This window comes from Pelodiscus sinensis, chromosome 1 (assembly GCF_052426305.1).
Source record: "Pelodiscus sinensis isolate ZL-2025 chromosome 1, ASM5242630v1, whole genome shotgun sequence".
In the NCBI taxonomy this organism is placed as follows: domain Eukaryota; kingdom Metazoa; phylum Chordata; order Testudines; family Trionychidae; genus Pelodiscus; species Pelodiscus sinensis.
Window position 1 is genome coordinate 345475359 of NC_143052.1, and position 14850 is coordinate 345490208.

At 45.9% G+C, this 14850-nt stretch overlaps 1 long non-coding RNA gene across 1 annotated transcript; it reads left to right on the plus strand.

Moving 5' to 3' along the window:
- Positions 1 to 4635: 4635 nt before the first annotated feature.
- LOC102457799 (uncharacterized) lies at positions 4636 to 14850 on the plus strand. The gene is made up of 3 exons (XR_332369.5): positions 4636 to 4961; positions 9754 to 9868; positions 12824 to 14850. It is a non-coding gene; the product is annotated as an uncharacterized LOC102457799 (long non-coding RNA).

The window sequence follows — 14850 nt, forward strand, 5'->3', positions numbered from 1 at the left end:
CTGACAGTAGGAGAGTTTGCTCTCTGCCTTAATCTGTTGGGGGCAACGTTGGTTCCTGGGAAGCAAGAGCTGGTTCCCTGGCTGGTTCCCTAAAGAAGTGATATCTACATCCGTGGATGCAGATACCCATGGATATAAAGTGGGTATCTGTGGATTTGCAGGGCTCTAGTTACACAAACAGCTCATAAAAACATTACATAAAATTCCCACGTTTGTCTCACCTTAGGCCCCTTTGAAATCTCAGCCCTACATGGTACAAGCTAAACTTTACGTTTATACAACACTGTTCTTCCTGGAAGATCTCGGGGGAGAACCAATCTGTATACAACTGAAATGCAGCCACTTCTGTGGAGCAACAAAGCACCCCTTTAACAGCCTGCAGCAAGTGAGTTCCAAGTTGAGTAGGGCAACAATTAACTCCCTTGCTATTACAAAAAGTGGCAGCAATATTTTGACAACCCCGGGTATCACTAGTAGGCTGGCAGCATGGGATTATATCTGCTACCTGCTGACCAACAGAGTTATTACATTAGACCCTAATATTTTGGTAGGGAGAAGCCCAGAACATAATGCATTGCAATATTCCAGCACTGAGCAAACTGTAGTTCAACAGACGAGAGCATTACCTCCCCAGTTGGGACATGACCTCCGCATGTCTCAAAACAGCACTGGTCTTTGTTGCTGTAATATCACATTACAAACCCAAAAATAATTTCCTGACCTCAACTGCCACTCCACTGCGTCTCTGGCAGCAATACTGCTTCTTGTTGCCATTGACCATGTGTTTTGGGTTATTCCCCCCAGAACTATTAGCCTGTTGTTTCCCAAACCAGATTTCAGCAGGAACTAAATTCTGGCTTGTGATGCACATCCACAGAAGAGAGTTAGCAAAAGTAAGAGCTTTTGCTTGTGCTACCTAATCCTCAGGCCTGTGCTGGAGAGAGTACGTATCATCTGCTCACGGCCGGGCATTCATTTTCTTGCTAGGACATAGGAAATCAGTTTGGGAAGTATTTGAGGCATAGAGCCACTGTAATATGTCTCTGCTGAAATTAAAAACCTGCAGCTGGCCTGTGCTCAAGCAGGGAGTAGCTGGAATCTTGCTTTTGCCCCACTGCAGGCACACTAGAGCTGTTGGGGAGGGAATAGAAATTTGTTGCTGATGCGGTGTAGGCCAGTGGCGAGCTGCAATCCCCCACAACAAAACAGGGAGGAAATTATGCTTCTCTGAGGCACGACTCCTTTCCTGCAATACTCCTGAGGTGTACCATTATTTCGAATTATAGATCCTAATTCGAACTACCTACTCCGTGCCGCGTACAGCCGCGGGCACGGAGTTCGGACTAAGGAGGATTTAAAAATGGCGGCGCCCGGGAAGATGCAAATGAAGCCCGGGATATTTAAATCCTGGGCTTCATTTGCAACTCCGGTTGCCCTCATTTGCCTACCTAGCTCGAACTACCGAGCTAGTGTAGACATACCCTGATAGTCCTAGCCTTCACAGCCTCCTCTGGCAAGGACTTCCACAGGTTGACTCCACGCTGTGTGGAGAAGAACTTTCTTTTATTAGTTTTAAACCTGCTACCCATTAACTTCATTTGGTGTTCTCTAGTTCTTCTATTATGGGAACTAATAAATAACTTTTCTTTATTCACCCTCTCCACACCACTCATGATTTTATAGACTTCTATCATATCCGCCCTCAGTCTCCTCTTTTCTAAACTGAAAAGTCCCAGTCACTTTAACCTCTCTTCATATGGGAGGACTGGCAGCTCATCTCTCCTCTCTGCTGCTGCCCATCAGTCACCATCTGCTGCCATTCACCTTTCAGCTGTGACCGCTGCACATCAGTAATTTTCAGCTCTTTTGCAGGCTAGACAGAAACACTGCCCCCATCTCAGGTGATTTCAGCATTGGGGCAGAAGCACAGGCCTGCCACAAGTGATTTCAGCTCTGATGGAGCAATTTAAAAATAACAAAGGAGGCTCCTAATGAAACCCCCTTAGCTCGATTCTTTGAATAGTGGGGAGAAAGGACCAGCCAGATAGCAGATACTTGAGGGCATGCAGTCTGCTGGGTGGGAGTTCTGCGCCCCCCTCCCCCCCTTACTTTCACAGGGCTCTGACATTCAAAGCCCTTATCTTACTAAGGTTCTTTATTCAAAAAGTAACTCCTGCCTTTGGGGCTTCTTTTTTGTATTCCCACAATAATTACAAAAAATGGTAACCATAATTCATGCTACGCCTCTATATTTTTATGGAAATATTTTTATGAATATGAATATGCATATGTGCTTTATGCAAAACAGGTCAAATAACCTATTATTCAAGAGCCTGAATATGATCCCATGAATATGTATATTCCATTTGCGTGCATGTATCATTCTTGTATGTGAAGTTAGAAATATGAAGTGTAAACCTATTCATTAATCTAGAATTTCTAGTGAGAGCCATTAGTGGTACTTAAGGAACTTAATGGCCTGGTGCTCAAGGCAACAAATGGTACATGGCTTTGTTTTTCATGTTAAGTCCAAACTGTGGTTAGTTCTACAAAGACGTGACCAAATCCAGTTGTTGCTGGAATTGATCTTGAATTTGGTATTTTTCCATGGGGATGGGGACATTGGAACAGAGGATTCCTGCCCTGGGGAAATTCTATTTAAGGGGTGGGAAGCAATCAAGGATTGTCTTCAGCTGGCTTTTGGAAAACTACCTCCCCACCCTAAGAGGATACACAAGAAGCTTTTACACCCAGGCCAGAGAAAAAATCAGCTCTGACTTGAAGGATTTTATCTGGAATAAAGGTGAGAAATATGATCTGTAACAATCTCTCTTAGTGTATTGGATTAACTGGCGTGTTTTGTTTATTTTAGATTAGTAACTTTCTTTGATTTGTCTGTTTTCACTTGTAATCACTTAAAGCCTACTTTTTATACTTAATAAAACACTTTTGTTATGATCAAACCCAGTGTAAATAATTGTATCGAGGTGATGGGGGGGGGCAAGGTACAGCTGTGCATATTTCTCTTTCACTGATAAAGAGAGTGCACTCTGTGAGCTTTTTCTGTGTAAAACTTTTATACAGAGTAAGGTGGCTTTATTTGGGAGGTTTTGGTCCCTTTTGAGGACTGTGCTTCCTATAGCTGAGCCTGATAACAACTGTTATCAGTGTTGGTGTTACTCTGTTGAGCGGCTGTTACCCCTACTCTGTGCCTTTGCAGGGGCAGACCAGAGCTTCTGGCCCAGCAGGACAGGGTGGTGCAGCAGATAGGGAGGGCTCCATGGTATGATCAGCACACTGGGTGACAGTCTCAAGGGCACCTCTGTGATCCAGCCCATCACACCCTGCATTTAGTAATACATAATTTGTGACCCACCACCAGCCAGGTTAATTACAATGAGCTCCATCAGCTGATTATCTAGCAAAGCAGGAACAACTATTTACTTAAACACACCCAGGGTCTTCCTTCCCATCCCAGCCTGCAGTCAGCAAAGCATTCACCCAGACCCTACTTACAGTAGTATTTTGCATTTGTCCACATTGATTTCATCCTATGCCTTTCAGACCATTTTTCCAGTTTGTCAAGACCCTGTGCTCTAACATGCTTGCAACCCCTCCCAGCTTGTTGTTATAATTTACCAAGATATTGGCTAAAATTATTGAAGTCATGTAAATTATACTTATAATTATAGCATTCATAATTAGCATATGCTTAATCCTCTCTCAGGCTATATCTACACAGCAGCGTTATTTCGGAATAACTGACGTTATTCTGAAATAACATAGTCCGCGTCTACACTACAAGCAGCTATTTCAACATAATGTCAAAATAATGTTGAGCTGGAAGACTTTTATTCTGACTCCTGTAACCCTCATTGTATGTTGAGTAAGGGAAGTCGGAGGAAGAGTGCTCTTTCTCAGACTTCCTGCTGTGTACACAGTGCCAAAAGCTGAAATAAGCTATTTCGGCTTTATCTACGCAATTGACGTAGCTTAAGTTGTGTTGCTTATTTCGGCTTTATCCCTGCTGTGAGGATGTGCCCTCATTGTGGAGGGGTGGAATAGACGACCTTTTGAGGTCCCTTCCAGCCCAAGCCTCTTTGGAAGCACACTGATTAATCTGGAATAGAGTGACTTTTATACTCAAATAGAGGGCCTGTGTGGGGAGTTATTGCAAAATAGCTTCTTCCACAATAGTTATTCTGTCAACATCCCCATTAAGATAAGTCCTAAGGCCGTGTTCCAAATGTCACAGATGCCTGTTCTGATTCTGTATGTTGTCAGCCAGGAGGCATATCAATTTCTGTGGGGTATGTGATAGTGACGGCTGATAACTCTTCTGACTTGTTTGTTGCTCCCTTTTTGCACTTGTGAGGAAGGCGGCTAAGGGCCTGGTTCTTATTTCACTTAACCAATCCAGTGTGAAACCAATACTGGAAGGGCTCCATTTACTTCCATGGAATCACTCCCTGATTTACACAGGGGTAAGAGGGAGGAGAATCAGGCCCGTGTCTCTATTTATGCATCAGTCCTGTGAGTTTCATTTGGTAATTTAAGTCCCTGCCTGTTAATCAGGTGAAACGTATTTCCCCTGAACACTGGATCTCTTCAGCAGCCTCTAAGAGATGTCTCGTGGTCAGGGCTGGGATAAGAAAATTATTCAGTACCAATAATTCGATTGACTCTGGGCAAATGTAATTAGCTGGGCTTTGACATTGGAGTGTCTCTTGCCGTGCTGCTCGATGTTTTAGGAAATCGCCTCATGATGGAGTATTAATGAGAACATTCACAGAACCCAGTGAAACAGACTCCTCCCTGGAATGTGCTTTTCCAGCTGCTGTATATAACAAGGGACACCAGCCACTTTGCTGGTCTGCAGGGAGGTGTCCGTGGAATGGCTGCCACCATGAGTCATCGGGGTTTGCTTCTGCTGGTGCTACTGACTCTGGCTCTGAACATCTGTAAGTACAGTGGTGCCTTGTCTGTTGTCTTTATAGGTGATCGGAAAAAAAACTTGTTTAGTGATTAGAGCAAAGGCTGGGGATTCCTCTTCCGTCCCCTCTGGGGAAGTGGTTCCACTCTGCATAAGTACTGACATGGCCATTGGGCCCGGGGAGGCTGAGAAGGACTGAGGCTGGTGGTGAGGGCACCCACTTGGGAGGTGCAAGGTCCAGTCCCCAGCCTTCAATTGCTCTTTCAATAGCATTGCTTCAGCAGGCAAGACTGAGAGTGCCTATCAGAATGGGCCACAGCTCAGGGGTTACAGCATGCTTTGGGCGGGGCGGGGGAAGCCCTTGTAAAAATCCCTCTTCCCCATCCAGCAGAGAGGGGACTGACCCTTGGTGTCCCATGTGCCCGTAAGTGCGCTAACTGCGGGGCTGCAAGTCACAGTCTGGGCTGCAGCACCTTGGCCTTTGGCTGTGTTTCTGTGGCGCGAGGCAGGCACCTAATTCACTCCCACAAGGGTGAGTGTGGGTGCCTAAGCCACCTGGCTGCAGAAGAGGGAATCCCCTTCCCGTACCGCAAGCTGCATATCTTTGCTTGTGATCCACAAAATGGGAAACCGCTCTCTGGAATCAGGCTGGTACATCTAAAGTGTTTCCTGCGACTGAGGCATCTGCCTTGCTCAGGAGGCCACAAGAAGGGTGGGTGTTTAGATGCATCCGTCGTTAGCATTTCCCATTGGCGGGCTTAGATGACCCCCGTGGAGCACACTGGCATTTATGGGTCACACTGTCAGGTGCCTATCGCCCCCCCAGTCATTGTGTAGGAGCCTAGTGGTAGGTGTCTAAATCAAGCTTTGTGGATAAAGTGTGTTCATGTGATTTTCTAGGTGCCTAAAATCTAGGTGTGGTGATGCTGAGTATTGCACTGCCTGGTCCACACAAACATTTGGCTGCCAGCAAGCCGGGGCCTGAGTCTATCCTGCACTAGCCTGCTGCTGTCTAATGGACTCTGTTGATTCACACTAACAGTTTGTTAATGTGCTTTGATCTACTCCTCTAGGAAACAAGACTGTTCACCTGCGCCAGCAAGATCTGGGTGGACAGTTTAGCCTGGTCTACACTGAGAAGTTAGACTGGTTATAACTACATCACTTAGGGATGTGAAAAACAGACCTAACCCCCAGTGTAGATCGCGCCAAGTCAACGGAAGAATTCTCTTGGAGAGGTGAATTCCTGACACTGATAGGAGAGCCTGTCCCATCAGCGTAGGTAGTATCAACAATGATGCATTGCAGCATTTTTAGTGTAGACAAGCCCTTCATCCCCCATGGCTGGCTAATGCAGTGTAGACAAACTCTCCAGCTTGCTGCATGCTAACTGCTCATGTAGATAAGTCCTAAGTTCCATTGCGGAGCTAGGCCTGTGTGCCTCAGTTCCCTCATCCATAAAATAGGGATGTGAGTGGTTAACCAGTTACCTGGTAAGCCTCACTCTTAACGGGTGACTCTTGTCGGTGCTGGTTAACTGGTAGGGGTTGGAGTAGCTCCCTGCTTGCCAAAGGCAGAGGGCTGCTTTATCCCCACTGGGCTCACTTCAGGCAGGGGCTGCTGTGGCTGGCCAGCTGGAGCAGCTCTTGTCTGTGGTGGGGGTGTGGTGTGATCTCCCACCCACTCCTCCTTTAATCAGTTAATTATTTAATCCATAATGTTTAACCGGTTAACCAATTAAACAGGATTTTACATCCCTACCACAACATAGGGATAATAGTCACATTTCTCAGAGCTTTTGTGCCAAGTAGTTAGCTAATGTCTATAAAGTGTTCTCCTACCCTCAGCAAAACCTGTACAAGAGACCACCCTACTGGGCCACTGAAGAGAATTACTGGGAAGCAACTGTTATACCACCGATTGTTGTCCTTCCCTTGAGTGGTCTTTTAAGATGACTGTATCCATCTGAAAAAACGTAAAAAACAACAAATAGTCCTGTAGCGCCTTAGAGACTAACAAAACATGCAGATGGTATCGGGGGTATGCTCTGTGCTAGGGCGCCGCCCGCTGGCTGCTCTGGGGATTAGTTCCATTGGGGATTAGTTCCATCCGGGAACAATGGCTCTGTCTGTCACTCACTCCTTCACCCAGCTGCTACTCTCTGCCATTCAGGGTGCTCTTTTCATTGTTTGGCCCTCTGGCCAGGTCACTATAGTGCTCCCCTTCCAGGGTAGAAAATCCTATCTGGCAACAGTTCTAGGCCGTCTTCTGTTCCACTGCCCCGTTAGTGCCACTTCCCCAGTGGCTGGTGGGGAACGCAGACCCACCCTCTAGTCTGGGTTTCAGTTCTGCTTTCTGTAAGACCCTGTTGCTCTTTCCCCAGACTCCTTCCTCTGTCTTCTGGCTCCCCCCATCCTGGGCTTACCAGCCCAAACTCCCTGATTACTTAACTCCATAGCCCAAATCTAGGGTTGCTAGATGTCCGGTATTGAACTGAACAGTCTGGTATTTTCACCTCCTGTCCCATCAAAAAATTCAGAAAATACCAGACACCTAAAAAGTCCGGTACTTTCTGATTTTTTTTTTTTTTCCCAGCTAGGAGGTGAAAATTCTGGGCTGTCTGGCTCAATACGGAAACAGCCTGGCAACCCTAGGCTATGTCTAAACTACACCCCTCTGTCAGCAGAGGGATGCAAATTAGACATATCGAAAGTGCAAATGAAGCTGGGATTTAAATATCCTGTGCTTCATTTGCATAATGGCGGCCGCTGCTTTTTTTTCGAAATGGGGCTTTTCGAAAAAAACCGCAGTTTCGACGGGGTATTTTTGACAGAAATGCCCCATTTCAAAAGATCCTGTATTCCAAACAGCCCTGTCGAAACTGCGGTTTTTTTCGAAAAGCCCCATTAAAAAAAAAAGCGGCGGCCGCCATTATGCAAATGAAGCACGGGATATTTAAATCCCGGCTTCATTTGCACTTTCGATACGTCTAATTTACATCCCTCTGCTGACAGGTTCCGCAGGGGAGCTGCCTGACCCAGCACAGGGAGGCAAGATGGCGGGTGTCCACTGGTAGCCTGTTAGGGCCAAAAAGCCTCTCTACGCAGTTTTTAAAGGGGCCACAGGTTTTTGTTTGGTTTTTTTTTTTTTTTTCTTCAACAAACTTTTTTCTGGCGTGGTTTTTTTTTTTTTTTTTTCAGTATTTTTTCTGAAACCATCCGGCAACCCTACCCAAATCATACCGCCTTACTCTCAGGGAGTTACCACAGCCTCTTTCTGCTACCAACTTCCTGCCTTATTCCAGCCCCACCCATCCCTACTCCGCTGGGTACAAGTCTTCAACCAGCCTTTCAAACCTGGGCTCTCACCTTGGTGCAGTCTATCAGGTTAATTAACCTAATTTAACCTGCTTAGCCTTGGCGGCGGGGAGAGGGGGACACCTCATCACAGAGCCATATAGGAAATGTGATTTTCCATTGTCAATCATATTGGATGTAGATAGACTTCTCATCTCAAACTGATCTGGAATGGTACCATCACTGTGTGCAGATGTGTAATCTAGTGCTTAGCAGAGAGGTCCAGGAGCCAGGACTCTTGGGTTCTGCTATTGTTCCTGATTCTGCTGTTGACTTTCTTCTGTGAGCTTTGGCAAGTCATTTAACCTCTGTATATGAAAAGTGACACGAAAGCACTAACTCCATAGCAATGTTCCCTCTGATTTTTCCATCTGTGTGGAATAATTTTTGTTCTGTGCACCAAGGTATGTGCAGATGTGCACCACCAGTATAAATGCATGCTGCCAGCTGTGGGTGCTCTGCTAATCATCATGGCAGTGCCTGATTCTCTGCTGGGTGGCCCTCCAAGCGCTCCGCTTACAGGCAACACTGCTCCATAGGGGTGTTGTCATGCTTAAAGAGTAAAGGGTTTGAAAAAGAATTAGACAAGTTCCTGGAGGACAGGTGTATTAATGGCTACTAGCCAGGATGGTCAAGGATGCAACCCCATGCTTCTGATTGCCGGAAGCTGGGCATAATAATGGGATAGACCACTTGATTATTGCCCCATTGTGTTCATTTCCTCCAGGGGCACTTGGCATTGGCTATTTTTGGAAGACAGGATACTGGGCTAGATTAGACCATTGGTCTGACTCTGTATGTCTGTTCTTATGTGTATGGTGTTAATTGATATTTGCGAAGTTGCCTGATACAGTGGAGTTAACCAAAAAGGGTGCCTATCCCATAGAGCTCTTTGGAGACCAGAGCTGTCACCACCTCAGTCCAGCGCTACACTTACTGTGGGGCAGATGAGGAAACCTGAACCCCTCCGCCCCATCAGTGTTAACTTTTGGTCTTGCTTGATGCTTCATCCTGCAAGATTCTGGCCCCGTGCATGGAACATTGTGATGCAGGAGTAGGCTGTAGACATGGTGATAGGACAGTGGAGTGGTATCTCGTGCACTCAAGCCCACAATGGGACCTCCTCGGCTCATCTCTTATAGATACTGTATTATCTCCTTTAAAGACCAGTTGTGCTATTGAAATCAAAGCCCAGACTCCCTTTGATTTTGGTAGGAGCAGAAGCAGGTCAATAAAGCTATGCTGATTTACAATAGCGTATAAAAGATCCCTCCCCCACCCCCCAACACACACCCCAGGCCCTATCTTGCAACACTTACTCCCAGGAGTAACCCCACTGAAATTAATGAGCTAGTTGTAGCATATTACACCAGGCACGGTGGGACTAACCTATGAATAAGGCCAGGTTTGCATTTTTGTGCCTGTTGCAAGGAAACGCTTAAATGCCCATTTTTATTTTTGCAGGTCTGGGGGTCAGCCCTGGAAACTGGGGCTGTGCGAATTACCGGGGTTACTGCCGTGCTGCCTGCTTTCCCCAGGAGAATTCACTGGGCCCCAAGGACTGTGCTGAAGGGTTTGTGTACGTCCCCCGAAACAGCTCTTGCCTTTGTACCCTTCTTCCGACCCTTCCACAAAAACGGAGAGGCTAGGGCCCTGCCGAGTGCCTAATGCTGCATCTGATTGCGATCAAATGGAGCAGACTGTTGCGAAGGTCAACTTTAACATGGGGCAGCGTGAGTCCCAGTATGTGTGTTAGGGTCGCCACCTCTCTAATTGCTGGTAACCACATGCCCAAGGCCCTGTCATGGCTTCCCTTGATGCCCAGCCCCTTCTGCCATTTTCCCCCAGGCCACGCCCCTTGTCCACCTCTTCTCTCAAGGGCCCATTCCCCTTGCTTGCTCTTCTTCTCCCTTGCTGGATGGTCTTCATTTCCCTCTTCCCTCCCAGCGGGCTCCCTCTACTACGAGGCTGGGGCAGTAGCCTGATAAGGAGCCTGCCTGTAAGAAGGAGGTGGCCTTGACTGAGCAGGGGCTGGCATGGGTTAATAACCCAGTGCCTCCCCTCATCAGTGGTAACAAGACATTTGGTGGCCAGTCAATATTTGACAGGACACTGCAAGTCCCCTTTTTCGACTGGACTTTCCGATGAAAAACCGGGCACGTGGCAATCCCAAATGACACCTGCAATGAGGAGTAACGGTAGTTCGAATTAGGAGCTTTAATTCAAACTACCTAGTCCATGCCGCGTGTAGCCGTGGGCACAGAGTTCGAAGTATGGGGCATTTAAAAATGGCGGCGCCCGGGACCGTGCAAATAAAGCCTGGGATATTTAAATCCCGGGCTTCACTTGCAAGTTCGAATGCCTACATTAGCCACCCTAGTTTGAACTAGACTGGCAGTGTAGACATACCCATATAGTGGAGAGTATGTTTTATAAAATTTGAAGATGATACAAAGTAGGGAGGGGTTGCAAACACTTTGGAGGACAGATTAGAATCCAAAATGACCTTACGGCACTAGAGAATTGGTTGGAAATCAACAAGATGAAATTCAGTAAAGACAAGTGCAAAGTACCTCACTCAGGGAGGAAAAAGCAAATGCATGGTTACAAAATGGCAAATAACTGGCTGGACAGGAGAACTGCTGAAAAGGATCTGGGGATTAGAGTAGATCCCACAGTTATAGTGGATAACAAATAGAATGAGCCAGCTAGGTGATGCATCTATGGAAAAGCCTAATATCCTTCTAGAGTGTATTAACAGGAGTGCCCTAAGTAGGACAAAGGAGGGACCTGTCCCACTCTTCTCAACCCTGGTGAGGCCTTAGAGCAAGTGCTGTGTCTTGTTTTGGGCACCACGCTTTAGGAAAGATATGGACTAGCTGGAGAGCATCTGGACACGAGCAACAAAAACGAGAAGAGATTTAGAAAACCTGACCTATGAAGAGAAGTTAAAAAATATTGGGCATGTTTAGGGTTGAGAAAAAGACTAAGGGCAGGGGTGCTTCAGATATGTTAAGGGCTGTTATAAGAGGACTTTGATCAGATGTTCTCTAGATCCATTAAAAGTAGGATACAAAATAATGGACCTAAATCTTCAGCAAGGGAGATGTAAGTTAGATCTGAGGAAAGGCTAACTGTAAGAGTATTTAGCCCAAGTCTGGGCAAAATTTGCCCCACGGGCCAAATCTGGCTCACCGAGCCACCAAATCTGGCCCATGGAGGCAGTGAGGAGCCCCTGGCAGGCTCCCCTGCTTGCCTCGCAGTCCCACACACTGCTCAGAAACGTGGCTGCAGGGAGCTTTCTCTTTATGAGTCTGGAAGGGAGTGGGGAAGATTTAGATGCTGCGCCTGCCCCCAGCACAATCCCATTGGCCAGTTTCTGGCCAGAAACTGACCAGTGTGGGCTGCCTGTTTGAATTACAAGCAGCCATGAAGCAAAAACTCTCTCCCCTCCTTCTCAGTTACTCATTCAAGCACAGGGCCAAGCAGGCAGAAACATTTTAAGGTCTGCAAGCTGTTAGCTCTGCAGGCAGGCATGCTGGTTTGGCTGTGGGCTGGTAAGTCTCCTGGCCAGAACCTGCCTCTGGCATCCCAAACCCTCCCTTCCCCAATCCTATGCACCCCACATGAACTCATGTCCCCTCCCAGATTTGCCACCCTAATCTCCTGCCCGAGAACACAATCCCCTCTTACTCTAGGTCACATCCCAAAACTCTGCACCCCAGTCTCCTGCCCCAGGTCACAACTGCCTCCTTTACCTAAACTCCCTCCCAGACTCCATTCTCCCTCCTGCATCCCAATCCCTTACCCCAAACTCCCTTATACACCCAACCTCCATCCCAGACTCTGCACCCCCTCCATTAATACCATGGAAGAGTGTGGTCCTTGAGTGGCTCCCCATTAAAAATTATTGCCCATTACTGATTTAACCTATGGATCAAGCATCACAGGGAGGTTGTGGAATTCCTGCCAATAGAGGTTTATTTGGAAACAAGTTAAATAAACACCTCCCAGGGATGGCTTAGATTTACTAGATCTTGCTACAGCACATGGGGCGGGATTAGATGAGCTCCTCGTATCCCTTCTAGCTCTAAATATCTATGGGTACTTCTTCACAGCAGTGCAAAACTTGAATTAAGCTACGCAACTTCAGCTTTGTCAATTGCGTAGCTTAAGTCGAAATAGCTTAATTTGGCTTTTGGCGCTGTCTACACAGCAGGAAGTCGAAGGAAGAGCACTCTTCCTTAGACTTCCCTTACTCCTCGTGAAATGAGGGTTTTGGGAGTCAGAGTAAGAAGTCCTCCAGCCCACCATTATTTCAAAATAAAGGCTTGTAGATGCGTACTATGTTATTTCAGAATAAAGCCAGTTATTCTAAAATAACGCTGCTGTGTAGACATAGTCGATGATTCTATGATCAGCATTTCATTTTGCTGTATCATCTAAAAGATTTAAGGGGGAATTTGTATCAAATCATTTCCTTTTCATTTGGTTGCACATTGTCATTTTTATTGCTTTTTTCCCCTCCTCTCAGCTGCTGTGTGTCGAGTGCTTTTGGATAAGAACGGCTTTACCCCAGGAGTCAACGGTACCTGCGATGAAGCTCCCCAGCAACAGAAGAACACCAGATGTCAGTGTCTAGAATGATCAACCTTTGCTGTTTCATTGAAATCAATAATGTGTCAATAATTGTAGTTTCATCCTTCCCACTGAAATCAATGGGAAAATCCCTACTGAATTCAATGGAAGAAGGATGGGGTTGTTTCCTCTGCCTTTTGTAATTGCATTTATCCAGTGTAGCAGCCTAACAACCAGATCTGGCTTAATGAATCCTGTCAGATTCCTTACTCTCACCCTGACTCTAGAGGGTGCACAACTGTTCTCTCCTTTCACCCGCACACCCCCAATCTATCCCTCCACCCTTTTCTCTGCCATATAGACACACAGGCTGCGTCTAGACTGGCATGATTTTGCGGAAATACTTTTGCGCAAAAGCATCTGTGGCCAGTCTAGACGCGATTTTGCACAAGAAAGCCCCGATCAGGGTGACAGGCCCTGTTTCTTTTGGTGGTTAATCCACTGCAATGTTTGGTATTTCAATGGATCATTGAAGACCCTGCAACAGAGAATGATTTCTGGAAAAAAATGTTTATGATTGTACTTTAGATTTCTAACAGATTTTTGTCAGGGTGGGCTGAGAACTCATCTGTTGTGGTGATGGGTGCTCTGGAAAATAACTATATTAGACAGAAAAAAGTCTCTGCAAGGGATAAACTAAAAAAATTCACAAATATCTGATTTCAGGACATAATGCAAGAAAATGTCACCTTGTCTGACAGTGCACAGCATAGAAATGGTTGTAATGTGAGTGCAATGTCACAGACTCACAGTGACTGGCTGACTATATGGCATGATAATGGGATCCAGTCTTTTACCAGTTCAAAGCCAATTCCCGGTCAGTATAACTATCTTTACAGCTTATTTTGGGAAAGTATCCCAGATCTCAAATGGTGCCCAAACTTCCCCCCTTCTCTGCAATATCAGACAAGGTGGGCAAGTTAATAGATTTTATTGGATCAAATTCAGAAAACTTGTCTTCCTCATCAACAAGTGACACTTGTTACCTCGCTCATCTTGTCCCCCTAATATCCTGGCACTGAGACAGCTACAACTACATTGCAGACAAGGTTTGGATAGACATGGAGCCTGAACTTGCTCCTGGAAGTGGCCTTTCTGAATCCCCTTCTTAGAAGTGTCTGCTCCAGCTCAGGGGTAAGGAATATTTGAAGAGCAAACCCACACTGCTGCTGCCCATATAGCAGCAGATACCACAGTGTGCTAGGCACTATATAAAAACCTGAATAGAATAGATGAATTCCATGGATTAACAGAATTCTTCAGGCACCAGGAACTCATTTCCCTACCACTGCATACAAGTAACTCCCAGCGAAGTCAAAACTTGCTCCAGTGGAGTAAGAAGTGGGCTCCAACATGGTAAATTTATAGGTCCTTCATCAGCACTGCATTTTCTTAGAGAAGATACGTCTGTTAGCTTGTCTTGTCCATCTCTCTGGCTGATACAGAATTGTTCTCCACAGTAAAGAATACACTTGTGCACAGACTAAATGACTGACACTGTTTTATTGGACTAACTGGAAGGCAAAAAGAAATCAAATGTGTGATTCTTGACAACTGCTGATTAATTATTTCTAGTTGGACCAGAACTGGTTATTATTGGCTACTAAAATGGGGTGGGGAGAGGGAGCTATTTTTTTTTGACAATGTAATCAGTTGTACGCCTTACAGAGCAGTAAAAACCTTGCTTGAGAATGTCTCTAGACTAGAGTGTTTCTAGTGCGTACAGGTTAAACATATCTGAAATAACCCCTCCGTTCTCTGCTTTGATTAATTGAATTGCATTGTATTGTTTAGGATGATTAAAGGTGGTTTAACTGGAAGCTGGTACCATATAACACTGACGTTTTTATGTAAGAGCAGTTCACTGAGCTCAGAGTTTGCTGGAGACGTAACGCCTTTAATTAAAATGCAATTTAGAGTTAA